The 26,467-nt window shown below is 35.0% G+C and overlaps 1 protein-coding gene across 1 annotated transcript in view; it reads right to left on the bottom strand.

Moving 5' to 3' along the window:
- Positions 1 to 25,196, bottom strand: part of LOC142349017 (uncharacterized) — a 79,721-nt gene extending 54,525 nt beyond the window's left edge. Inside the window, exon 1 of the mRNA XM_075400419.1 lies at positions 25,192 to 25,196. The gene's annotated coding sequence lies outside the window, so the exon portion shown is untranslated. The remainder of the gene's footprint in view (positions 1 to 25,191) is intronic.
- Positions 25,197 to 26,467: the final 1,271 nt, after the last annotated feature.

Here is a 26,467-nt window from a genome sequence, read left to right as displayed (position 1 = left end):
CTTGTTTATAACAATATGTTTTTGAAAATACTCTGCTACTAGTTACTCTGTAATTGGCCGAACCTTTATGCATTTCAGTTTTACGATTTACTATTATTTTCAACTTTTCAGCTGAACTAATTTCACATATATTTTTCCTCAAAAAACTGGGGGTTACAATAATCTCTGACAAAAATTGAGCGTTCTTTTCTCTCTCTCTCTCTTCCATCATATAGGGCTGCATTGACTGACTGCTACAAATGTATTTGTTATGCGAGGCAAAAAGGTTTCAGGTTGTACACACCAGAAAGTAGCACAACATTGTTTAGAATAAAGTTCTGTCGGTCACAAGCTAAAATTTTAGACAATCAAAACGCAACATCAGTTTCCGTCGGTTCTACCAATTTTCTCCCCGATTTATTCAACCCTGCATATTTTAACCCTACATAGTTTAGCCTCTCAATCATTTAACCCCTATTTCATTTCACCTTTCTATTATTTCATCCCACCAATTAGCAGTCGACATTAAAGGCTTTTGCAGATGTGTTAAATGATAGAGCAGTGAATAAATCCGATTTAAATGATCAGGGGTTAAATAAATAGGGGTGAAAAATCGGGACACCACTTTAGTCATAAACAGTCATTTTTTGAGAACACTATTCACTGATAACAGTTTTCAAATATTAATTTAGCAACAATTTTGGCATCCCGAAGTAACTTTCTACCAATCTAATAGTTTTTGAACTCTTGTGAGAAATAAATTATAAAATAGGAAAAGATCAAAAACAAAAATTGTAGAACATGGAAATATTTTACTTCGATTTCTATTTGTTTATGGCTTTCGCCACGAAGTGCCAATCAGATCACTGTTTTTTAAATTAAGATTTGATTGAATCTGAACAATGTTCTATTTTTCTTTTTTTTCTGTATTCATCTTAAGTTTTAAACTATCTGTTTTTTGTTATAGAAAAATTCAAGGTTTTGTCATCTAACACTTCAGCTCAACTGATGTCAAAAACTTTTAACGCTACATTTCGTTTTCAAATTTTTTTCTCTATGACTGAGTTCTACAAAATTTCACAGAATATTGAAAGTAATTTTTTTTGAGAAGTCAACCTGATGAATTTGACTTGCTCTGCTCAAAAACTTCTCTTGTACTAGTATTTTGCATCAACAAGTCAGTATGAACGTTTTTATCTGCAAATTTCCTCGTCCCATTCAGTCGAGGACATTGTTTATTGTCGAACCGAGACCGAGAACAGCACTTTTAGTTCACGTCAAATTTGAAAAATTTTGCCAATCTGAGAAGATCCATCAAGAATGGTCAATTCTAAGGTTTTGTGGCAAATTTAAATTGATCCTATCGTAGCTTACTCCACTTAGAAAACGAATCTTGAGAATGTGGATTGGGACTGATGTGCTATTTGAATGAACGCCACTTAAAAATTACAGAAGACGACAAAATAGTTGAAAATTTCCTCCGCTTTTCAACCACTGCCTTATTCCGGAAGACCAGACAAAAGCCATGGAAAAATTTTTCGCTATGTTCCGTTTGTTCGGCAAGTTCAGTTTTAAAATTACAACACTCACGTGCATATTTTAAAATGCCGAACGTCTGCAGTGCCAGAAGTTAAACTGCCAGAAGTTGCTACTTAGTCAGAAGTTGACTTCTGTTGACTTTCGTCATTTTAAAACGTGCGCGTTTCGTGTTTTAAGCATGGTTAAGTGACTCTGCAGAAGTCACCTCGAAATTCTGACTGAATATCTTTAAATGCTTCGCGGTTCTCGATAAACGCTTGAAGTTCTGTTCTCAGTGACTTCAGGCAGAATCACGTCAACATTACGTAAAGAAACCGTCGGTATGTTCTTCTACTATGACTAATACTTACCAGTGTTATCTGCAGAACAACCGCCACATTTGTTTCATTGCCGACCAGCAACACTTTTTCCATCATCATTAGAAACATTTGTCGTTCTTCGAGGGTGTCCACACCCGACAGGTTTCCGTACACAAGAGCGTCAGCAACAGCCACAAAAGCTGGTCCGAGGTCTCTATAAAGTCGTCTCGTTTGATCACTTGCATCTTGTGTTGCCATTTTGCTGTAGAGAAGCAAATCACGCTTTAATCTGTATTACTAGCCCTGTTTGAATAATTTGAATTAATCAACTTTGGGTGCTATTCTGTCCCCCCAACAAAGCTTAGTGGGCACATATTTTTTACGCCCCCCTGGCGCATGTGCTATTTTTTACAAAGTAGCGTGCTATATAAAAATAATATTGTTGGCATCTGGGGTGCCTAAGAAATACTGTGAGCTTGAGGTTCCAGATCAAAATGATCTTGATAGGATTTCATGTTCCCGAACTGCTTTTTGCGTTCGAAGTGCGTTCAAAGAAGCCGTCTCTGATCAGACCACACCAGACTAAAACGTACTATGTTCAGACCATTTCAAGACCGTTTTTGTATTTTTCGTGAGCTCAATAACATCACTGATTGAAAAGAAGCAGTGTTTCAGCTTCCGCACTGATTTACAGCCCCCTATCGTTGTAAAGACAGCCAGAATGAAAAGAAAAACAAACTTCAAATTATCAAATCATCAGAGAATCAATCCGAGTTTTAATTAAACAGCACTCGTACCTAGTTAACAAATTCTGGAAAACATCAATCTAGGCATTATATTGAAATAATACGTATCACTTTTTTTTTGTTTCGCAAATAAGATTGAATACGAAATGACGGTTTTTTAGTGAAGATTTGTGTTAAAATAGTAATCAACTAAAATGATAAATTTGAGAGTTTTTACCGCATTTTAGCGTTCTATAAGGAAAAGATCATCTTCAAATTTTTTTAAAGAATATTCCACAAAAGCCGACCCAAAACCTAATATACTATGTATGGCGCGCGAAATGAAAAAAACTTCACAGTTCTTTTGTGCTCAAAAATCTTTTAGATTTTCTGAATTTCTCTGATGTGCAGAGGTACGTTTTAGTTAAACTACGTAGTATTGATGTTAGCTGGCGGAAGGAAAATCCTAGGTTTTAGAATTGACCCTGCTACTCTCTATATAAATTGGAGTGAAATTGCCTAAGAATTTAAATTACTCTAAACTTTTATTTCTAAATGCGCTAAGATCATATTGTATTTAGACATGTGTTGAATAAAAAAAATAGATCCTTGAAAACTTTATTGACTTGAGTAAGATTATGATTCAAAAAGTATACATACGGTAGAAGAGTTGACTAAATAAACTTGCATCAAGGCTTAGTCAATTTTTTCTGTCTCTTGAAAACAAAACAAGAAAGCTAATAAAAAATTATTTATGTTGAACCCGTTTAGCTTGTTTCTGGGGGTAGTTTATTTGGCTACTTATATTGTTTGCATTAAACATATGTGTTAGTTTGAGAACCTCTCAAGGAGACTTCTGCACTCGACCTGCATTCTGTTTACAATTGGAAATGATTTTTTTCTGTCAGTTTTCCATTTCTCTGAACTGGTGTTTGATATCTTCAATAATTGTTTTTTTTTCCTATCAAAGGCTATAAAAAATTTTTCAGTTACGATTGAGACGTAGCGTGAAGGCTGATGGAAGGGAGCTATCCCTCTCTTTTTCCCCCTTTATATTAAAATTCGTATTGCTTGCTCATCAGTTTAAATTGTCAAAGAAAATGTTATGAATAATTTTGTGCTTATTTTGTACACAAAATGAGCTGCTAACCTTGTCTACAAAATTATTTATTGATTTGTTTGAAAGGTTTTTGAGGGCATACGTTGTTTATAATGAACGATATCACTTTTTCTTTGACTAAATAAAATACTTTTAGTGCTAAAGCAAGCAATACTTTGTTCACTCAGGGTTGTCCAGGATAATGGCTGAATTGAATTGTTAACGGGTAAAATATATCTGTAGAATTTTGTATGTACAACAGTTTAATAGTCGTACAAACAGTTAATCCCAAAATCCGAACAAGAAAGTTTTATTATCGATAGAATGGTTTTCTTCAGAGGTTACTAACTATTTCCTCAAATTTTCTCTTTCTTTGGTTTGTTATAAACTCAGCTGTTCATTAAAAGTTTGATATAAAACAATGGATAGATGAACAATTTGACGATTGAATTAATCAGATTTTATGTAACATAAATCAATTCAGATCAGCAACTCATTTCGTATTGGATTTTATCTTAAGATTCCAATCTCTCTGAGTTAACTCGACCAAGCATCTAAACATTCCGGCTCTTAAATCTATTGTTTTTGGCTTCTGATCTTCAATATTTGAATTTTCTTCTCAAGGAAAACCATTTTTACTGAACAACAACTACCCTTCCCTCTCTGATTTGGTTACTGAAGTTTATACTTCTTTGCGATGTCTGGATTAATGTGGGCTTTCTAAATATTCAATGCCGCCTAACCAACCTGGCGTGTTGCCTTCTCTTGGCAATTGTTTGAATCACAGCGTGCGTGGTCAAGCTTGTAAGCAACAAATTTGTTCAAACCCCTTCTATAAACTGCGGCAACTGTGCCTCTGTTACGTAATGTTTGTTTTGAATCCGAATGTTCAATCACTTAAAATGTGCGTCTTTTTTATCCATTGTTTTTTTTTCAAGTAATTCCATTTATAGCAAAAACAGTATCAGATTTTGGACGCTACCAATTAATTATTCAATCCAATAAACCCTCAACTCAAGATTTTAGTCGCAATATTGTTATTCCTCCATTGGTAATTGTATAATAATTTCCCCAAAGGTGACGCTAAATAAACTTGCCCCGTGGTATGAACTAACTCCCCCAAAGTTTCATCATGCTGGGGTAAACGCCTGCGAATAATTTTTTTTGAAGTTTGGTCCTTCTCCAAAACTCAATATTCAATCCGCTTAGCTTCTAAAGCACTCCTTTTTTGTACCAAATATATCCGGTTCGACAAATTGCGTTGAATACAGTGGAAAAAAAAATGATGATCAAAAAACGGAATCGAATTGCTTTTTTGTCGATTTTTTTTATCTGAATTCATTTTGAGCAAAAAAAAATATTTTATATTTCCCCAGATCTTCGTAACTGACATAACTCTTTTCTTCCTTGGCGTTTTTCATCAATTATTGGTTCCTTGACGCTGAACTGGCTCTTGTTTCAGTGTTTATCTCATAAAGCTGTTAAAGTCTTCATTGGAATCTATTAATAATACTACGTTGACTTTATTGGTAATTTTTAAAAAGGCTTTATCACAGTTTGAAGACTAAGTTCAAAACCCGGTCGTTTTTGATTGGTCATTTTTCTCATTTGATTGAGAGAACTGCGCAGAATTGTCATTCAGCAGCTGTTTTATGATCAAAAGTGTGTTGTGAAAACGTGAAAAACAAAAATAGAACAGAATATACTCACAGAAAAGCTCAACTGGTTTTTCAACTTTTTTTTTTCAATCTGAACTGAATTCTGTGTTAACGCCTCATATGTGAATAGTGAAAAAGCATTGCGTAAAAGCGTTAAGTTTTGTTTCGTAATTTGGAATAACAACATATCAAGAGGTATTGGTGCCAAAAAATAGTAGTTTTTATGTTAAATTTTTCAAGTATACATTCAATAGGTGATCTGAGCAGATTTGTCATTGAAAAAATCAATCTGTCTCTCATTTCATGTTCTCTTTTAACTGCCTTTTTGTCTTTTATTCTGAGACAGCGACAAAAGTAGCAGCTTACTTTGAAATACTTCTCGAATTTCTTTCAAGTGTTTTTTGAGTAGGCGAAAAGTTGACGTCAAGGACGACATTTTTGTAAACGCAACAAAATCTGCCAAGATAAAAGCAATGACAACAGTTTCACGGCAAACTCTAGTAATCTTATTGTATTCAGCGTGATTCCAGACACGTTTCTTTTAATTGTTCTTACCCATTTTAGTGGGGGAAGAACTATATACTTAAATGGTTTTTTGTTCAGTCAATTTTCAGCGGTCGATCGGTTTATTCATCGTAATGGATTGCAAGTGGTATCCTTCAAAAACTTGTCAAGCGTAGAATTTCAAATTAAAAAGCCTTTTTGTGAGTTTTGCTTTTTCCAAGATTTTAGGGAGGTTTAAATGTTTGTTAAAGTAAGCTTAACTTCCGTTGTTTTGTTCACTTTTTTCGTTTTTTTTTGCTGAAAAGTTGAACAATTTTTGCTAAATTATGATAAAATTCTAAACAGTCGTCGAATTCGTATTACAGTTAGAGACAGAAGATATTAGAGAATTGTTTGAACTAACTGTTCTCGCAAAATTTTAAGCTTTTTGAAAGTTTAGCTTTTTGAAAGTTTAGCTATTTTGAAAGTTTAGCTTTTTCCTTTCTTTTCCATATAAAACGGCATCAAATATGATCATTTGACTTACTTTGCCAAACTTTTCTATTAATGCAGGCAAAAACTGCTCAATCAATTTTACTGTAGTCAGACACCCGCTAATTTCACCTCGAGTTCTTAAAATTTCTCCAAAAAAATTTCAGCAAAAAAATTCTTGAGCTCTTTCGCTAATCTATATACTCACATTAATGAAAAAAGCAAAGTTTGTTTATGATAAACTAAAATTTTTGTCTGCCAAACAAAACCATCAAGCAAAGTCTAAGAAGAATTGTGTTTTTAACAGCAGTTGAGCAATAGCCAGGCCAGTTTTAGTCTGGACGTTGAGTTTTGCAATGAAAAATGATTGGGATTGTTTTCTGACTCTTTTTTTTGAAATGTTATTTGCTTTCAAATAACAAAATGGTCTTTTTCAGTTAAAAGCTCAAATATTAGGATGCTCTTATAGATTCCAGTATCCGCAAATGAAACAATATTGTGTTTTATGTGAACTGCTTATGGTATTTATGGCTCCAACGACATACTACTGTTTTCGTAAAATTTTAATGATTTCGTTGGGTTTTCCAGCATTTGATGTTCTCTTCTGTTGTCTAAATAATTGATCAAATGTCTCGTTCAGTATCTAGAAAGATAATAACGAAACCATATAATGCTTTCATTTGAAACAAGATACCTTTTGTTAATAAAACTCCATTAGTATCCAAAATTTTTTAATTTTTGGTCACATTTATTTTTGATTTAATGATTTTTCGATCAAATTAGCTTTCTCAGTAACTTGCGGCGTTTATTCCAAAAAAAACGGCAAGAAGAGGACTGTTGTTGATCCTGTTTATTGAATTTTATTGTTCAAAAACAATTCGGATTGTAATGGAGAGCTGTACATTTTTTTATTGATTTTTCGCCTTTTAATGTTAGTTACAGACAAGAACGATTTTTAGGCCATTCTCAATTATTGACACGTAAAATTTGTATGTTATGAGAAGCCAATGAGAATACATAAAAGTTTCAGAGAAAGGCGTCTGGTTTTTTTTACTTCAACACCGTTTGCACAACGTTGCTGAAATTTGTTTTCAATCAAAGGAACAGTGTTTTTTTTGAGATTTGCAACTTTCAATCTTATTTCTACAACCCCTTTAGCGCTGTTTTATAGTAAATCTTTCTTCCAAGTTAGTTTTTATGTAGTGTTAATAGCTTATCATTATTTAAAAATTGGTTCTTTGGTGTTGACACTACAAATTTTCATAAATTTCCAAATTCTGAAGTTTAATTCTGTTTTCTAGTCAAATCACCATATAAATGGCACATTAGGGAGATATCGCAAATCACATCAATGGTGGCGTTGACAAAAAGCACACTTGATATTATTCAGATTTATTAGCGAATAGATTTTTTTCTTATAGGCATCGACACCGTTTCCTCGCAATTTTGAAATGACCTGCTGATTGTGCACTTTATTTGTTTGTTTTGTAGTCGTTTATGATTCTACATAAAGATAAGTCTCAGTGATTTTGTTTGAAGGCAAGAATGAAGCTATTGATTGGTTTCAGTTTATAGCTAATTGCTTTCATGAGTTTGAAATTAATTATTTTCAAAAAATGTGAACATATTTTCTAAAATTCCATTTTTTCCGTCTTCTTGTTAATTATGTTCAATAAGGACAGTTCCAATTTTTTTTACTCGGGTGAAATACAAGTCATTTGCTTTTGTTTATTTTTTATCTGATGCTAAAATGGATAGACGTTGAGTTTTTGTCGTAAGTAATGCATTTGGTTTGTATTTGATTTTTGTTTGTCTTTTTTTGTTTGCCCCAGCATGAAATTTGACCGATGAAAATACTAAAGCAGTTTCTATAAATACTTGCTCCATCATCATGAGTGGAGCAGCTTTGAGAAGGCGAGGTCTTTTCATAGCAAATATTAGTCATGCATGTTCTTTCCATATGTTTTTAGAGGTCGTTTTCATTTCCGAGTACAAAAATGGAGTTTTTAGAATCTTGACGGGATTTTTGCATGAATTTGTGCTGATGTTTAACAGTCCGTGAAGAAGCACTAAATTTTTTTTTGCGCCATGGTTAATACCGTAAAAAGGCAATTGGATTTTTGCGGGAAAGTTCTTAAGGCAAAAACCAATACCGTAGTTTTCAGTAAAGAGTTTTTACATAGTTAAGTCTGTTAGTTATTACAGACTTTAAAATACTTGACAAGTTGATTGGCAAGTACGAATCAGACTTGTAATGTTTATCGAACGAGGATTCCCATTATAAAAATTTTGTGGCAAGGGCAAGAAAAATTGATTATGTTGGAAATTTGATGGAGGGTAATCAGGCATTGTGATACCAGTACCAAAATCGAAGTATAAATCAGAATTCGTCAATTGCAACCGCAATTTTTAAAACTTATTATGTTTCGCTTGGCTTTCTTGCTCAAAAGTAGATGTTGGCAAGTTTATTACAAAGTTTGTTTCAACAAAAAAAGGTAGTGGTTCCGATAGCCAGGAGTCAACTGACACGTTGGCAAAGTAAGGAACACAGATCTCTTGGAATGCAGAGGTCTGAGGATCAATTACGCAACAGTAAAAAATGATGTCCCTGAGAACAAGTTCACTCAAGCGGACAACAGTAAAATCGGATCTGCTTCAAGTCTGACGAGCCAAAAAAGTGACCCGAATGAGACCCGGGTCCTGTAATTTAAACTCCTGTATCTCAAAATATAGTGTGTTAGGTCAAAAATTATTCAGATAATTGTGAGTTTCATTATTTGTCGTTAAAAAAATAGAAAACTAAGAACAAAAATAATCTGATATTTATCTCAATCGAAAAACAAATGTGGCAAATTTTGATTGATAATTAATATTTTGAGATAAAGGAAAACCTAAAGGAAAAATTGGCAAGGGTTTTTTTACGCTTTCAGTTATAAAAGTTTAAATTTGCTTTGTCTTTATTTTATTCATCTGCCATTGCCTTCTCAGGCTGAGGTGTGTACTCGAAATCGTCCTGGTCCAGACCGACCCAGACGGAAAACAACCTTGTCCAGACCGTCCCAGACCAAAATTGCCTTGATCCAGAATCAAGCGCGCTCAAAAGTCTCTTTGCGCGCTAAGTGCGCTCGACCTTTAGTTTGCGGTCAAAATGCGCTCGACAATTTCAGTTCGCTCCTGCGAATTCGTTTACTTTAATTTCAGAGGACGTTCGACACCCTGCTATGCCAGTTACTTATACAGATGTTAAAGTACGTAGGAATTTCTAGTGATCATACTATTAATCGGATTACTACTGAGTGTTCATTATTTTAGTGTTATCAAAGAATCAGTGTTCATTATTTTAATACCTCCATATATTTTATAAGAAATTAGTCCCTTGCAAGCCTCTAAAGAGCAAACACATTGGAACAGTAAGCGTCTAATTTTAGTGATTTCAATACAAAACATGTCATTTTGAATTTTTATGACAATTCGTGACTTGTCGTTTTTGTTTTTTTTTGTGATTTCAAAACCAAACACACGTTTTTTGATATCAAAACTGGTCGAGGTTTATAGTACATAAAACTAGAATTCAGTTTGACGCACTGGGAAAGTCAACAACAAAACTGTTGAACGTGTGTTATGTTGCAACAGCCGAGAAATAGTGAGATAAAAATTCTTATGAAAAGTTTGAAAATAAAGACACAAAGTGAAATGATGCATTGTTTACACTTTTTCGTGTTTTTTTTTGGCTGCGTTGTTATTTAACCGACCCCATTGAATGAATGGGTACTTGAAAATCATGTTGAAAAATTGTTTTGTTAATTGTCATTTTTTAAAAATCAAAATGAAACCCTAATAAATACCTATTTTTTAAATACAAATTTGATCGATGTCTTCTAAACTGCGCAAAATGTCATCAAAGTAGTGGAATTTCAGACAAAGACCAGAAACTACAACAAACAAACACAAAAAAGTTTCTTGTATTTCGCTAATTGTTCAAGATATGCAAAATCGAGCTTTTATTGAATGCGAAATCTAGTTTAGTTGGCTAAAATTTATTTGCTTATGCTTTCCTCATCTTGTTAACAAATATATTTTGTAACAATTATGGACAGCAGAAAATGTTTTTAACTCTTTATAATAATAGCCACCAAAATTATCCGATGACAAATTGATTGTGATTTGAAAAAAATGGCATTTTCCAAGTAACTGGTTAGTAGTATAAAAAGCTGACTAGAACCTCAACGGGGGGGGGGACACTATGTATTAAGATAGGGAATGCAGAAATTGTCCCCCCTAGGGGGACACTTAGGGGGACATTTAATGCAATTCGCACTAAATGTCCCCCTAAGCGTCCCCCTAGGGGGACAATTTCTGCATTCCCTATCTTAATACATAGTGTCCCCCCCCGTTGTGGTTCTGATCAGCTCCTAATTTTTTTTTCTGAAAAAAAAAATGTATTTCACAAAATTTTGTTGTTTTTGTCTCTAAAAATGTGAACTATTTTGAAACATGATCTGTGAGTAAAAAATTTGTCGGAAACGCTTTTTTTCAAAAATTGAAATTTTGGTCCCATAGTGGGACAAACACTTGTGAAATTTTTTGAAAAATGGGGTCTAAAAAATTTTTGTTGATTTTTTGGCTTTAATCAATGTGAAATCTTGTGAAACATGTTTTGTGAGTGAAAAAATTTGTCGGAAACGCTTTTTTCGAAAATTGAAAATTTTGTCCTATAGGGGACAAACACTTGTAAAATTTTTTGAAAAATAGGTTCTAAAAAATTTTTGTTGATTTTTTGGCTTTAATCAATGTGAAATCTTGTGAAACATGTTTTGTGAGTGAAAAAATTTGTCGGAAACGCTTTTTTCGAAAATTGAAATTTTGTCCTATAGGGGGACAAACACTTGTAAAATTTTTTGAAAAATAGATTCTAAAAAATTTTTGTTGATTTTTTGACTTTAATCAATGTGAAATGTTGCGAAACATGTTTTGTGAGTGAAAAAAGTTGTTGGAAACACTTTTTTCGAAAATTGAAATTTTTGTCCTATAGGGGGACAAACACTTGTAAAATTTTTTGAAAAATAGATTCTAAAAAATTTTTGTTGATTTTTTGGCTTTAATCAATGTGAAATGTTGCGAAACATGTTTTGTGATTGAAAAAAGTTGTTGGAAACACTTTTTTCGAAAATTGAATTTTGTCTCATAGATGGAAAGAACTTGTAAAATTTTTAGGAAAGTGGGGTCCAAAAATTTTCAACGCTATTTCACTTTTATTCATTATGAGAAGTTGTGAAACTCGTTTGGTGTGAACATTCGTCTCACCGCCACACCCCAAAAACTCCGCTAAACATCAGCCAACCTACACCAAGCACAACCACCAAACACACACGCATACACACGCACACAAACTTCAACATATCCCTCCGCTACTTGAAGCACCAAAACGCACGATCAAACATGTTCATCAGTTCTTTTATTTCAAAATATGTGAACCAATCAGACATGTCTAATCGTTCGTAACAGTCGTAACCAATCAGATTTCTCTAAGTAAAACATTTCATCTGCAGTACATACACGCATACAAAATTTTACATACATATAAATGTTCTTTTATTTCAAAATATGTGAACCAATCAGACATGTCTAATCGTTCGTAACAGTTGCAGCCAATCAGATTTCTCTAAGTAAAACATTTCATCTGCAGTACATACACGCATACAAAATATTACATACATATAATATATATATATATATATATATATATATATATATATACATTCAAAAATACAAACATGTATACATATACAGACATGCATACAAATATACAAACTTACATACACGTACGTGCGTGCATGCATACATACATACACACATACATACATACATACATACATGCATGCATATATACTTAAATACATACATACATACATACATACATACATACATACATACATACATACATACATACATACATACATACATACATACATACATACATACATACACATTGGTAAAAAACCCTCAGAGTTGTACAAGACAACAAGTTTTCACCTAAGTATGTACACAATTATGGTCATAATCATTTATGTTCATAAATGCATACATAAATTGATAAAAACAACAGTAAAACAACTAACCTGTTAGTAGATGTATAAAATCACTAATGATATATTATGTGGAGAGAAGAGCCATCGGATCATGCCCAAACATGTTCAGAGTCACAAAACTTTCCAAAATAAATTGACCAATCGCAGTGCCGGATTTATTATTCGAGTTAACAACCAATCAGAATTGAAAGATTTATAAACAAAAACTCTAAACGCTCACGTTCAGTAAACAGTAAATAATGAACACAATAGGAACAAAAGACATCAAGCTCATTCATGAGAAAGTTTTATCACTGAGAGGTAACATAAATTATACCCACATATCTTATCGACAGTTATATTTCGTAGCTGCTTGTTCTTTGTTAGACCCAGAAGTTGACGGAGAAATAGCACTTAAATTTAGACCCTATGGTGGTTTCATTGGAATTGATAATTCAAGACTAGATTCATTATTGAAACGGAGCAGAGTGCTACGACTTCATGCTGCATTGCATGACGCTGCTGGATTTATAAAAGATTGCAGAAACAAAGGCCCTGGATATGTTTACGCTTTCCGTTACTCACCAGTAAACAATTGTCTTTTTGGACACCTGACAGGAATATTATTCATTCTATCAGTGAAAATTTTTCATTCACAATTGTTTCGTGAATTGGAATGCTAGAAAATTTTGGCAGCAAAACCGCAAATATTATTGTCCTCGATCTCGAAGGTTTCAAACTCAAGTCACTTGGATTCATTATAAAAGAACTCAGTTTGTGTTCCAGTTACAACGATACAATATTTTTCAAACCGCCCCTTAAATTCGCTGATTTACCCGCACACGATAGACAAACTGTTATTTGGTTGACCAATAACCTACACGGTCTTGATTGGGACGAAGGTGATATACCTTACTGTGATTTGAAAACAATCTGTCTGAGTTTCAGTTTCCGATTCACACGGAAAAATTTTTTTGCCAAAGGCATTGAAAAGTGTGAGCTCCTCAGTAAGCTTTTACAAAAAACTGTTTATAATCTGGAGGATCTAAATTGTCCCCGAATCTCAGAGATAATATCAGAAGAACAAGTTCCCTCCTGTTGTCTTCATTCAAACTTTCGTTCCACAAACGATCAATTATCAAATCACTGCGCGGAGCGTAAAGCAAGAATATTCTCACAGTGGACACAAAGTGATGCACAGAGAAGACACGGCAACTTTAACAACTTATCTGTCAGACAACTTGAAGATATTCACTTGCTTGACTCCACTTGACGATCAACCGATTGTAATATTCAATAGAGTTCAGGATCCCTCTCCACCAATACAGAATAATTTTTCATCAAGTGATCAACAGAACCGAGCGAACTATCTCAACAATAAGCCAAACACAGCACAACAACCGCGTTACAACCCGCTTTATAGCGCAGCAGCAAAACGTTATTTTGCAACCATTACTCTTTCTCCCGACGAGCTAGACAGCTTTAGGGCTTTCCTGCCCGTGATAGATAATTTCTATCACTTCCAACTGTACGTAAAAAATAAACAGAGAGCTCGAGAACATCGGAATCAGTTCAATTATGGCTATGAACAAAACAAACGAGAAGCTTATACAGTCCCCCAACGAGCAGCGAATCCCACGTTGGAAGCAATGGGCGGACAAAAAAGTTCCTCAATTTAGATTGAAAAAAACACCACCAGAACGTGAGCTATCACTTAATGAGATGCCGAATGAGTTGCGGTTATATGTCTTGGAGCACCCCGAAGTTGAAAAAGTTTTCAATCAACCATCGTTCGAGGAAAATGACTCATCAACCGTTTGTTATAAACTAGAGATAAAAAGTCATATTAAAGGTTTCAATTTGTTTGAGTTCTGGTACATGAAACAGTTGCCCAGTGAATAATTCAAAAATTTAACATTTATATCATTCTTGTTTCAATTCACTTTTCAATTAATTATTTTTCTCCAATGAATCAAAGAGACGAGGCTGACGCCGGTATCAGTAATTTAGTCTTTGATGTGAACAACAAGGAGAGGCCCCCATGGCGTTGTTGTTCAAATTCAACAGTGCCAAGGTCCGAAGTAATATTTTTTGTTCAAGTCAGTATCATTGTCTTAATGATCATTCTTTGCTTCTCTATGCTCTTTCTATTATCAGAAAGCTGTGAAGAGAAATCAATTTGGATTGCTCTCTTATCGAGTTTAGTTGGTTACATTTTACCTAATCCCAAACTATGAACAAAGTTATTCTTACACATGACAGGGTATTCATGTCAATTGTAGGACCAAGTGGTTGTGGTAAAACAGAACTCTTGTTTCGAATGCTAAAAGGTTCGACCTTTTATCCACGCTTTGAAAAAATTTATTATTTTTACAAAGAGTTCCAACCACTTTTCAAAGATATGCAACGAGTTATACCAGGGATTGAGTTTCTAAAATACTCAGGCTTTGATATAACAAAAAAACTATCGCATTGTCTGCTTATTTATGACGATTCATGTGAAGAAATTTTCAACGATAAAGAATTTGTAAAAATAGCTACCTCAGGACGTCATCGCAAATTACATGTTATATACGTCAAGCATAATTTGTTCCATCAAAGCAAATGGTCAAGAACCTTTGATCTGAATACAACACATATAATATTATTCAAGTCGCTTCGTGACATTCAACAAATTGAATATCTTGGAAAACAGTTGAATTGTCTCCAACTGATAAAAGAAGCATACAAACTAGCAACTGCGGAGCCCTTTGGACATTTGATTATTGATCTCGATCCCAAAACCAGTCAGGGTTTACGATTTGCGTCACATATTATTGGACCTAATCCTTCAATTTTTTACATTCCTTCGGAGGAAGCCGTTGTTACACCAATTACGAATGAAAAAGAAACATTTGCTTATGCTCAAGCAATGGGCAAATAGCACAAACCAGCACTCCAACATTGAATCCGAGTTACTTAAAGACGGCGACTTCATTTGGTTTCTGAGTGACTGTGTGATGAACGTACTCTCTGGAGTTGTTCCAGTCAATAAAAAAGAACTAAAAAAATTTGAAAAAACTCTGCGTCAACTTTCAAACAGAAAAGTAGGGAAAACTGAACGGTTAAAAATAATTCAATCTCCCTCGGGCAACAATCTCATTCAACTCATAGCATTACCCTGCATTGAATATATAGAACAAAATGCATACTGAAGAGTTTGTGTTAATACCTAAACAGATGTATACAAGAGAACAACCTCATGTCTCTCAATTACTCAGCAACAAAAATATTCACAATGCAGCCAAGCAGATTTCGCTTCTCCAGAGAAACAAGTCACCATCAGATCCTTCTGCCTCGCAACAGGATACAGAACAACAAACTGACGCTTCAGTGGATGATAGAAGTACAATAAACGAGTCTATGGCGAAACCCTTTACGACAGACAACAAATCGACTATCAAAAAAGGAGTGCTGAATGATATTAGAATCTTGAAGGGGATAAAGTTTGAAAGAGCGAATACAATACTGGACATAATAGAGGAATCAGATTCCGTTTCCTTGGACTCATCAAAGAGATTGCTTATTAATGGTACAAATACAGAAGTTCTTGCAGCTACATTTCTTTACAATCTACAGCAAACCACTTGCAAACTATCTTTCGAACAATTCAGTTTATTAACGCATCTCGATATTGGTTCGCATTTGACTTGTAACACATACGCCAAAAGGTTTCTGAATTTATCATCTGAAGAGAGACTGCAATTTTTGGAGTATGAGTCGGACAAAGAAGTTGCTTCAAAATCCCAGCGAAAGAAAACAAAAGCTTCTGACAGAGACCCGAGAAACTTTGAAGAGGCAGAAAAAGAAATCAAACCAACCAGCCCCTGGGAGAATTACTTCCTATCAAGTTAAACAGTTAGACAAATTGTACACTAAAGGCAGTGCTGCATTTGGTAGCATTGCTAACTTGAAGGAGGCTAGCGGTTTCACCAGAGGCAAAATTGTTCGCTATCTTCAGTCAAAAGCCCCGTACACAAAATACAGACAATTCAGGAAAAGTTTTACCCGACTGAAAGCTGTTGCATATAGAATAAATGAAATCTGGTCTGTCGATGTTGCGTATATGGATAAAGTTGCCCAACACAACAATGGTGTAAAATATTTGTTAGTGGCTGTGGATGTTTTATCACGTTACTTACGAGTTCAACCAATGAAAGCTTTATATGCAAAAGATGCTGTTGAAGCGTTCAAAAAAATGATCAAGAAGAAACAACCAGAAAAAGTATGGACAGACAAGGGATCAGAGTTCAAAGGAGATTTCAAAAAATTTTGTGAAAAGAAAGGAATTCATTTATATACAACAGAAAGCGAAACCAAGTCGGCATTTGCAGAGAGGAACATTCGATCGCTTAAAAACATCATTTACAAATATTTGGAAGAAAAGTGGACTTGGACATATATTGAAGATTTACCCCAGTTTGTAAATACTATAAACAGTCGTGTTAACCGGGTAACCCATTTAGCACCTAATAAAGTTTTCAAAAAACATGAACCAATTTTAATATCATTAGCAATCAACACAACAAAGTACAAACCAAAATACGAAAAAGGAGACCTTGTTAGGATTGCAAAGCACGACGAAAAATTCAGAAAAGGTTATAAACAAAATTATACAGACGAAGTTTTTACGATATTCAAAATTGCTACCGTGAGTCCACCAACGTACAATCTTATAGATGCAAACAACGTTATAATTGAAGGTAAATTTTATGAACCGGAATTAGTCCAAGTAAACGTGTTAGTTACTGCAGACGAATAAAATGAATCCCGCCAAAGAATTCACAATCGACCTAATATCCAACGCATCAATGGGAATTTTTGGTGAAAACACAATGGCAAAATTCCGTAACCAGTTATCTCAACCACTTATTTTGGATGGAGAATGGCAAGTAGCTTTATCTTCAATATCCTTCCCATCAAACATCAACAACGTCAATTCAAACGGGTTAGTCGTTTATAAAAACTCGGGAGTGGAACTCGACGCCTCAGATAATCGCAGTGGACACCTCAGAAAAATTCGCAAAGGCATTTACAGTAGCTTGGATCAACTAATGGATGAACTCAGGCGAATTGCTCAGTTTAAACAATTTGATTTTACTTTTGACAAAATTACTCATAAACTGGTTTTACAATTCGGAGCGAATGAGGGTTTTTCATTTGAAAACGAAGAAGTTCCAAGTATTCTCGGCTTCAAGGGTATAAAAGACAATTCGCATGATGGATACATTCATATTGGATACAAATCACACAAAACTCTCAATAGACACCAAAGTGATTTTCCAGTTGATATAACCTGTGGCTCACAATTAATATTTGTGTACATAGACGTTATAGAATATCAAATTATTGGAGACGTGAGAGCTCCTGTAATTAAAATCATTGAGACCGAAAGACGTTTAAAAAACGGCAGCATAAACACTGTTACACCCATTCATCACAAGACATTTACAATTCTGGATTACAAGCCCATACTTTCTAACAATATTCAGAACATTAAAGTGGAGTTGAGGAACGAAGCCGGAGAACTTATTCCATTTAATGGTACAGGAAAAGTGATAGTAGGCCTAAAGTTTCAAAAAATCAAGTGAAATGGAAGCTTACTACAGCAACCAAGCATCACAGTCAATGCCACATTTCTCCGGTCATTATCGTCAAAGAGGAAGTGGCTTTGGAGCCCTCGCAGCAGGTATTGGAAGAGTTGCTTTACCATTGGCAAGAAGAATTATATGGCCCGCTGCCAAAAGAATTGGCCGAGAGCTTTTAGTGCAGGGTGCACCTGAGTTGGTTGAAGTAGCAACGAAACGAAAGTCGGCAAAGCAGGCGTTGAAAAGCACGGTTGCAAAAACAGCCCGAAAACAATTTGGTGGTTCTCTCCTTTCACGCATAACACGAGGCCGGCAAGTTATTAAACGTCGAAGACAACAATATGCTAAACCTCGAATCTACAAAAAACGTTCCACTAAAAAAATCATTTCTCGAAAATCACAGCCAAGAAGAAGTCGACTGGATTTTTTCTCTCGAGTCAAAAATGCGAACTAATATTGTAATACCTTCCGAAGCCACTCACAGTTCCTTGGATTTATTTGAAAAACCACCTTTGCTAGTCACCTTTGATCAATCATTTGAGCAAAAAACTGGACCACTTTATTCTCCCTCTGGATCATCGCTCGAATTCGAAGTTGTAGGCGATCGCAACAATTTCATAGATTTGCAGAAAATTTATTTGGAAGTAAAATGTCGAATACAAAATGCTGATGGAACTGATTTGCGATATACCGCCGGCGATGCAACCGCAACCGATGCTGCATATTTTGTCAACAATGTTCTTCATTCACTGTTTGCCGACTGTACTGTTTCTGCAAATGGAATAAAAATTTCCTCAGCTAATGGACACTATGCTCATAAAAGTTTTATTGAAACAGATTTTTCACATGGAGCCGATGCAAAGAAAACTTGGTTAAAGTGTCAAGGTTACGAGTATGAGCCGAACCCCGCTGGTATAGCTGCAGCTTCAAGGGATGCAAGGCAGGTAGCTGTGAGAGAATCGGAACAAATTACTTTATATGGAAAGCTCGCTGTTGATTTCTTTTCCTGTGAAAAACATTTAGTAAGTGGTGTTACCTTAAGAATTTCTTTCCGAAGATCGCAAGATGATTTTGTTACCATTAGTGAGACAGCGGCAAAAAATTACAAAGTTAAAATCGATGAAGCGAACTTATTTGTTAGAAAGATGACAGTGTCAGACAACGTTGTTGGAGCCATTGAAAAAACACTCCTAAAAACTCCGGCAATGTATCGCTACAATGAAGTAATAACAAAAACATTCCTCGCAACGGCAGGTCAACGCAGTTGGAAGCATGAAGATATTTTCACAAAAGAACCAATAAGGCGGCTGATTGTTGCATTGTGCAGGAGCAATGCATTCATTGGAACTAACAATATCAATCCCTACCACTATCAAAAGTTTGATTTGAGTGAAATTACGGTCTATCGAAACGGGTTCGCAACAGCTGGCACTCCAATGTTAACAAATGATAACAAGCGCCTGTATTACAATTCAATGAGTGCCCTAGCTTATGTTGAAAACGGTCATGGAATACCCCTAAATGATTTTGCGCATCATTTTATAATGGTCTTTGACCTAACTAGCACGCAAGAGGCAACACACGATTTTATTCATCCCGAACTAACAAACTCATCATTATCGGTTGAACTGAAATTTGATACTGGTTTACCAAACAACATTGAAATTTTTTTCCTTGGAGAAAAATCGTCTACTGTGTACATTGACTCTGCAAGAAACGTATCCAAAAATGTTCTACCTATGAATGCTTACTAATGGATGAAGACCAAATTTATATTCATATTCAAAAGTGCAAACATCTCAAATTTAAATTTCGAGGTGTTTATGCGGCTGACAATTATCCCTTAAATTTACCAGTTAACAGTTTTATAATTGTGAATGCATCGCCAGCTGATTCTATTGGTTCACATTGGGTGATGCTTGCGAAACGCTACGCATACCCCGTTCTATTTTTTGCAGATCCGTTAGCACTACCTCTGACTGCCTATAAAGACATTTTCTCCCGCTTACAGCAATGTACTGATTTACATATGATGATGGATATTATGGAGCACAGAAGAGATATTCAGTCTCCCCTGCAATCAGCAGACTCGCAACTGTGTGGTTTATTTTGCATCTATATTGCTCATTATTTCTATAGCAGTAAGTTTCCATTTGTACCTGATGTAAATGAATTGCAATTGTTGGCATTTTTAAAACATATGGAGTGAAATTGAATTAATTGTTCTATCACAGCATTATTTTAGACAGTAGAATTTTTACAGAACTGAAAGTTTATTAAATAGTCTGAAGTCTCACGTACAAATCTTCCCTGCCCACTTAAAAGTATATCCATAATCTGATAGAGAGAAGATGAATGTTCACCAAGCATTAGTTGACAAAAGCGTTTTACAGTCACATCGGGGATAGTAGAAGCACATTTGTTAGAAGTGGTAGTAGTAATGGTTGAGGGTCTTTTCACAGGGTTAGGCAGAGGAAGTTGTTTCTTAGTTTTGTTGGTTGAAACATGATTAAACTTTGACAAGTACTCCACAGCAACATGTAAGCGAGAGACAATAGCACCATGAGTGACAAAATTTTTCTCCGTAGGCAAAATAAGGATTTTAAAACAAGTCACAAGGCAAGGTATCGTTGCAGGAGCATACGGAGAAAAAACAATATTATCTTCCGGACCTGTATCTTCAAAAATAATATGCCAATGACTGGAACCAAACAAACAACCATCGATAATAGTCGAAGACGAATGATAACCGTACGCATAATTTTCTATTCCAAAATCTTGAGGTTTTGGTTCTGTGTCACAAATAGTGTATTTGAATCGTTTTTGAAATTTTTTGAAGTATTCAGGACTGTTTTCGTACATAGCTTCAACCATATTCAGAGACTAAACTGAGTGAGTAAATAGTGATATACGTCTATGAATTATTGGGTTTGAGTTGATAACATGGTGTAAAGAAAATTTCAAGGTCGTTCGAAGACGAAAATTCTTTACATTGTTATTTTTATTGCTTGTAAACAAATTCTGTCTAGACATTAAGTAAACAAACCGAGACATTAAGTAAACAAACCGAATAAATTTTGTCTAGACATTAAGTAAACAAATCAGATTTGTTGAAGTTGTGTACACGAATAATGGCTGTCGCAATTTCACGAAGTTTTGCAAACTTTGCTGTGATTGGTTGACGACTCGAAATGAAATCTATTTTTAGTAACATAAATAAATATTTCAACTTAATTGCTCGCATGTAGTCGTGAATACACTTTGAATTTCTGCAGAACTTGAGAGACATTTGTTTATTCATTTTCTAGGACTCAGTTGTCAATACCTTCCGACAAGAATAAAACATCTATTTGTTCATGTCATAGTTAAACTTACCCAGTTATAACAAAATGCCTGCAAAAGATCGAAACCTGTCCATCAACTGCGAAAAATGTGGAAAATCTGTTGTAAAGACCAATATTGCTCGCCACAGGAAGACATGTATGATGGGCACTCTTTACTGTAAGAAAAAGAATTGTAATTTTGCGACAAAAAATGCTGCAGAATTATCATACCATATTGCGAAGGCTCTCGGCGCAAAAGTTCGTAATACACTGAACAAATGTGTTGTCTGTCAGAAACAGTTCCCAAGTTTCTACTCACTTCAACTGCATCGCAAAAAAGCACATCAAGCTAGCACAAAAGTTGGGTCCTCAAGCACAAACCGTGTTCGTGAGATTATGGAGAAAATTGATAACGATAGCGAATCATTGAAAGAAGAACTGGCAGCTTGTCAGCATTTACTTGATGATATGCATGCTGAGCATGGCAGACAGGAAGTTTTCAACTTCAGTTTATCGAATTTGGACACCAAAGAGATCAACGAAAAACTCAATGAAGTTTTCGCAAACCTCAACTGTGCTGCCAAAATTAACATAGCTTTGGGGTTTATTTTGCGAAATGTAGAGACAAACGATTACCGATATTATTATCCGCACGAAAATAATTTACTGCTGGACCGAGCTTTTCTGCTAAGCAATAAAAACGATTTATTAAACATCCAGAACGAAATTGAGAAACTTGACTTGATTGAAACATGTACACAGGAACGCCAAAACTCAAAATGGCAATTCACAGTAATTACAAATGTTACTGTCTTTGCAGCGCTTCTTACGAATATACCTATGGGTTGCACTGATTCGCCTCTTCCAGAGCCATTGTTAAGGAACCCTGAATTAAATTGTCTGCTTTCAAATGGACACGATGAACCGTATAACGATAATTTGTGTTTGTTCCGTGCAATTGCTATTCATTTATTTGGATCAGTAGATGTTGAACTACAGGCAATAAAAATTTTTCACAATTTTGTTACTGCAAGTGGTTGCGACCCTGAAAACTTCACAGGTGTTTCATTTGATCAAATTCCAATAATTGAAGAACAAATCAAACAAAACATTTTCATCTATGATTTTGACATTGAAGATGGTGAAATTATTGGTGAACTTGTACGACGCAGCGTTGAACGATATGATGAAAACATTAAACTGCTTCGATATAACAATCACATCTGTTATGTTAATGATATCAACAAATTCTTCAAGAAGTTTCGTTGTCCCAGCTGTGATGTGTTTTTCAACCATTCAGGTCATTTCAACCGGCATTTGAAAACTTGTAAAGAACGAGTGAAGAATATCTATCCGCGGGGTGCTTATTCGTTGCGGGAAACTTTATTTGAGAAGCTTGACAACTTCTCAATCACTTATCCAGAGGATTATACTCTCTTCAGAAATTTTGTTGTCTTCGACTTCGAAGCAATATGTGTTCAATCAGTGGAAGCCAATAACACACTGACAACATCATGGATTGGCACTCATGTACCTGTATCGGTATCAATCTCTTCAAATTTGTTGGACGAACCAAATTTCTTATGCGAAAACGATCCTAATCGTCTTATCATATCATTTGTAGCTCAACTGGAAATGTTAGCAGCAAAAAACAAAGCGGACTTGAAACCCAAGTTCCTGGCGGTGGAAGCAGAGATCAAAACTAGGTTGAGTGATGTTTCCTCCAGACTGCAAATTATTTCCGAAACTCAACCAAACATCAGTAGTGAAACAGATGATAGTAATGCAACTAAAAATTTTTTACGATTCCAGCAAAAGCAACTCCTTGATCTCCAGCGTCATTTCAACAATTATGTTGACACTCTACCAGTTTTTGGATTCAACAGTGGAAAATATGACCTAAATTTAATCAAAGCGTATATTATTCCCCATCTCCTTAACGATAGAGCTATTCAACCTACGGTAATCAAAAAGGCAAATCAATTTATTTCTTTCAAATTCGGTGATATTCAGTTTCTCGATATTTTGAACTTTCTTGGTGGAGCAACATCACTGGATTCTTTTCTAAAAGCATATCAATCTGAGGAGACAAAAGGATATTTTCCATATGAATGGTTCGATTCGTCGACGAAACTTGACTGCAATCATCTTCCACCCTATGATTCCTTCTTCAGCAAACTGAAAAATCTAAATCCACTGGAAAAAGATTTCGCTCAGTTTGAAAAGTTGATTAAATCTGGAAAAGAGGAGTCGGTAGTTCTCCGAGAACTGGGTTTGAAAGAGAAACCTTTATCTGGAAAAGAGAATTATGCTCTCCTTGAAAAGTTGTGGAAGATGGAGAAAATGAAAACTTTTCGCGATTTCCTTCGCTGGTATAACAACAAAGATGTTGTACCAACTTTGCAAGCAATGAAGAAAATGATGAAATTTTATCACGATCAGAAAATTGATATGTTAAAGCTTGGGTGTACACTACCCAATTTGGCAAATATCTGTCTTCATAAATCGACTGATAGAAAGTTTTACCCTTTCATCGAAGCTGACAAAGACTTGCATGAGAAAATACGAAGTGAAATGACTGGTGGTCCATCGATAGTGTTTACGAGGAAAGCTGTTGTAGACAAAACATTCATCCGGAGGTCAAACAATATCTGTAGAGCAATAGTCGGAATAGATGCTAGCCAATTGTACCCTTTCTCCATGTGCCAAGCGATGCCAACTGGACTCTACACTAGATGGGAGTTTGATAGCGATCTTGAAAAGTTCAAAGCTCGTCAAAACAAAATCAGGAAGTTTGAGAACATGGTAATGTCTTTCTATCAAGCAAACAGACCCGAATGTACTATTGAGAGCTTCTATACGACTGGAAGACAGAAAAAAATTGATTCTTTTACTGTGGATGGCTTTTGTGGTCACTGCCAAACAATTTTTGAAGCCCTTGGATGCTACTACCATTTCTGTCCCTGTAGGGAAACTCAACCAAATGTTAGTGAGGATGAATTTGAGTTTGGTATCTGGAAACGTGAATCCGATAAGTTACGAAAGTTTTACCTAGAAAAGAAAGGATATAAAGTTATAGAGATGAGAGAGTGTGAATGGTGGGATCTTGTTCAAGCGAATTCCATGTTGAAGAACCATGTTAGAAAAAATTTCCCTTACAAATTACCCTTGAGTAGTGAAAAACTGTTGGCGAGGATAGAGGAAGATAAATTATTCGGATATGTACAGAGTGATTTAGAAGTTCCTGAAGAACTTCGTGAACGATTTGCAAGCTTTCCTCCAATTTTCAAAAACTGTGATGTTGGACGAGAGAATATAGGAAAATTCATGCTGGAATATGCTGAAAAAAACGCGTTATTGCTTAAACCACAACGAATGTTAATTTCGAGTTACAAATTAAACAATGGAATAGTTATAACACCATTATTAAAGTTTTATTTGAAGCTGGGTCTACGTTGTATCAAAATCCACAGATTCATTGAGTATACCCCACAAAAATGTTTCAACGGTTTCGTACAATCTGTCGTTGATGCAAGACGAGAAGGTGACGAGAATCCGGACTCTAGCGTTGTTGCTGAAACTATGAAATTACTTGGGAACAGCTCGTATGGTTATCAGATTATGGATCGAATTCGACACACAGAAACTCTTTATCTTAACGATGAAAAGACGCATAAAGCTATTAATAACCGTCTTTTTAGAAGATTGAACAACGTTTCGACAGATATATATGAGGTTGAGCTTGTGAAAAGCACTGTTGAGCATCGTGAACCAATAATTGTTGGATTCTTTATCTTACAGTATGCAAAACTGAGAATGCTGGAGCTCTACTATAACTTCTTTGACAAGTTCTGTGATGTTCAGAAATTCGAGGAGCTTGAAATGGACACTGATTCTTTGTATCTGGCACTGGCTCATGAAAATCTCTATGAATGCATTAAACCAGAAATGAGGAGTATTTGGAATGAGATGAGAAGTAATGACTGTACGGATTTTTTTCATGCTAATAGTACAAGTAATTTTTTTCCAAGAACTTGTTGCGATAAACATATAAAACATGACAAGCGTGAGCCTGGATTATTCAAAGAAGAATTCCGATGTACTGAAATGCTATGTTTATGTAGCAAAACGTACTGTTGCTATAATTCAGTAACGAACAAAACTAAGTTTAGCAGCAAAGGACTCAACAAGAGTGTTCTGGAAGAAAACAGTGATGGACCTTTACAGAAATACAGACGAGTCCTGGACGATGCAGTGAATATAGCCTCAACTAACAGAGGATTCAGAACTATAAATCACCAAATTCTAACCTATGAACAAACAAAAAAAGGACTCTCGTTTTTCTATCCAAAACGAATTGTGGATGCAGATGGAATTCATACGACACCTTTAATGATCTAAACTTTCTGATTCTTTTTCATTCATTTTATATATTTAAATCAGTTGTACGCTTGTGAACATGTGATATGATCGTAATAAAGTTTTTTTTTTCAAGTTGATGAGTCCACTGTTTAAAGTAATCATTCTTGATGGGAAACCCGAACCGGGTTTTTAAAGTTCAATCTGAGCATGTAAAAGTTTTCTGACTCATTTCGCAAGGTGTTGGCTAGATCTGAGACAACCCTGGATGAAAAAATCAAGCAAGGCTTACTGTACTGATATAAAGTAATAATGTCAGTGCATCAATGTAGACATCCATATAAGGAGACCATGTACTAGTTCATCAGAGGTCTATTTTGATTCATTTTTATTCCATTTAACCCTTAGTTAAGTTGATTATTTCGTTTTTTTTATCAGTTGATTGAGATAATCTTTTTTACCTGTACAGTCTGTGAAAATCAAAATTAGCTATAGTTTGCTGTGACGTCGTTCATGATAAATATGTGATTCATAAACTATAAATTACAACAATCATGAGTTTGATCGATAAACGTTTTATAGAAAACGCATTATTTAGAATGAGGCTATTCTCAACACAGGTGGTATTCAGAATATTTGAAAGTGTATTAGCACTGTAGAATTTTCTGCCTTGCACTTAGTCTTATTGAGCACTGTTTGTTACCAAGTAACTTAAAACAATAGCATAAAAAGATGACTCATCGTGAAAGAAAAACATAAACCGACAGATAACGAAAGAAATGCTCTTGAACGACATGCGAGGCACTTTAATTGATG

The sequence above is a fragment of the Convolutriloba macropyga genome, chromosome 11 (assembly GCF_964194025.1).
Source record: "Convolutriloba macropyga chromosome 11, txConMacr16.3, whole genome shotgun sequence".
Taxonomy (NCBI): Eukaryota; Metazoa; Xenacoelomorpha; order Acoela; family Convolutidae; genus Convolutriloba; species Convolutriloba macropyga.
This window is presented reverse-complemented; position numbering and strand designations above follow the sequence as displayed.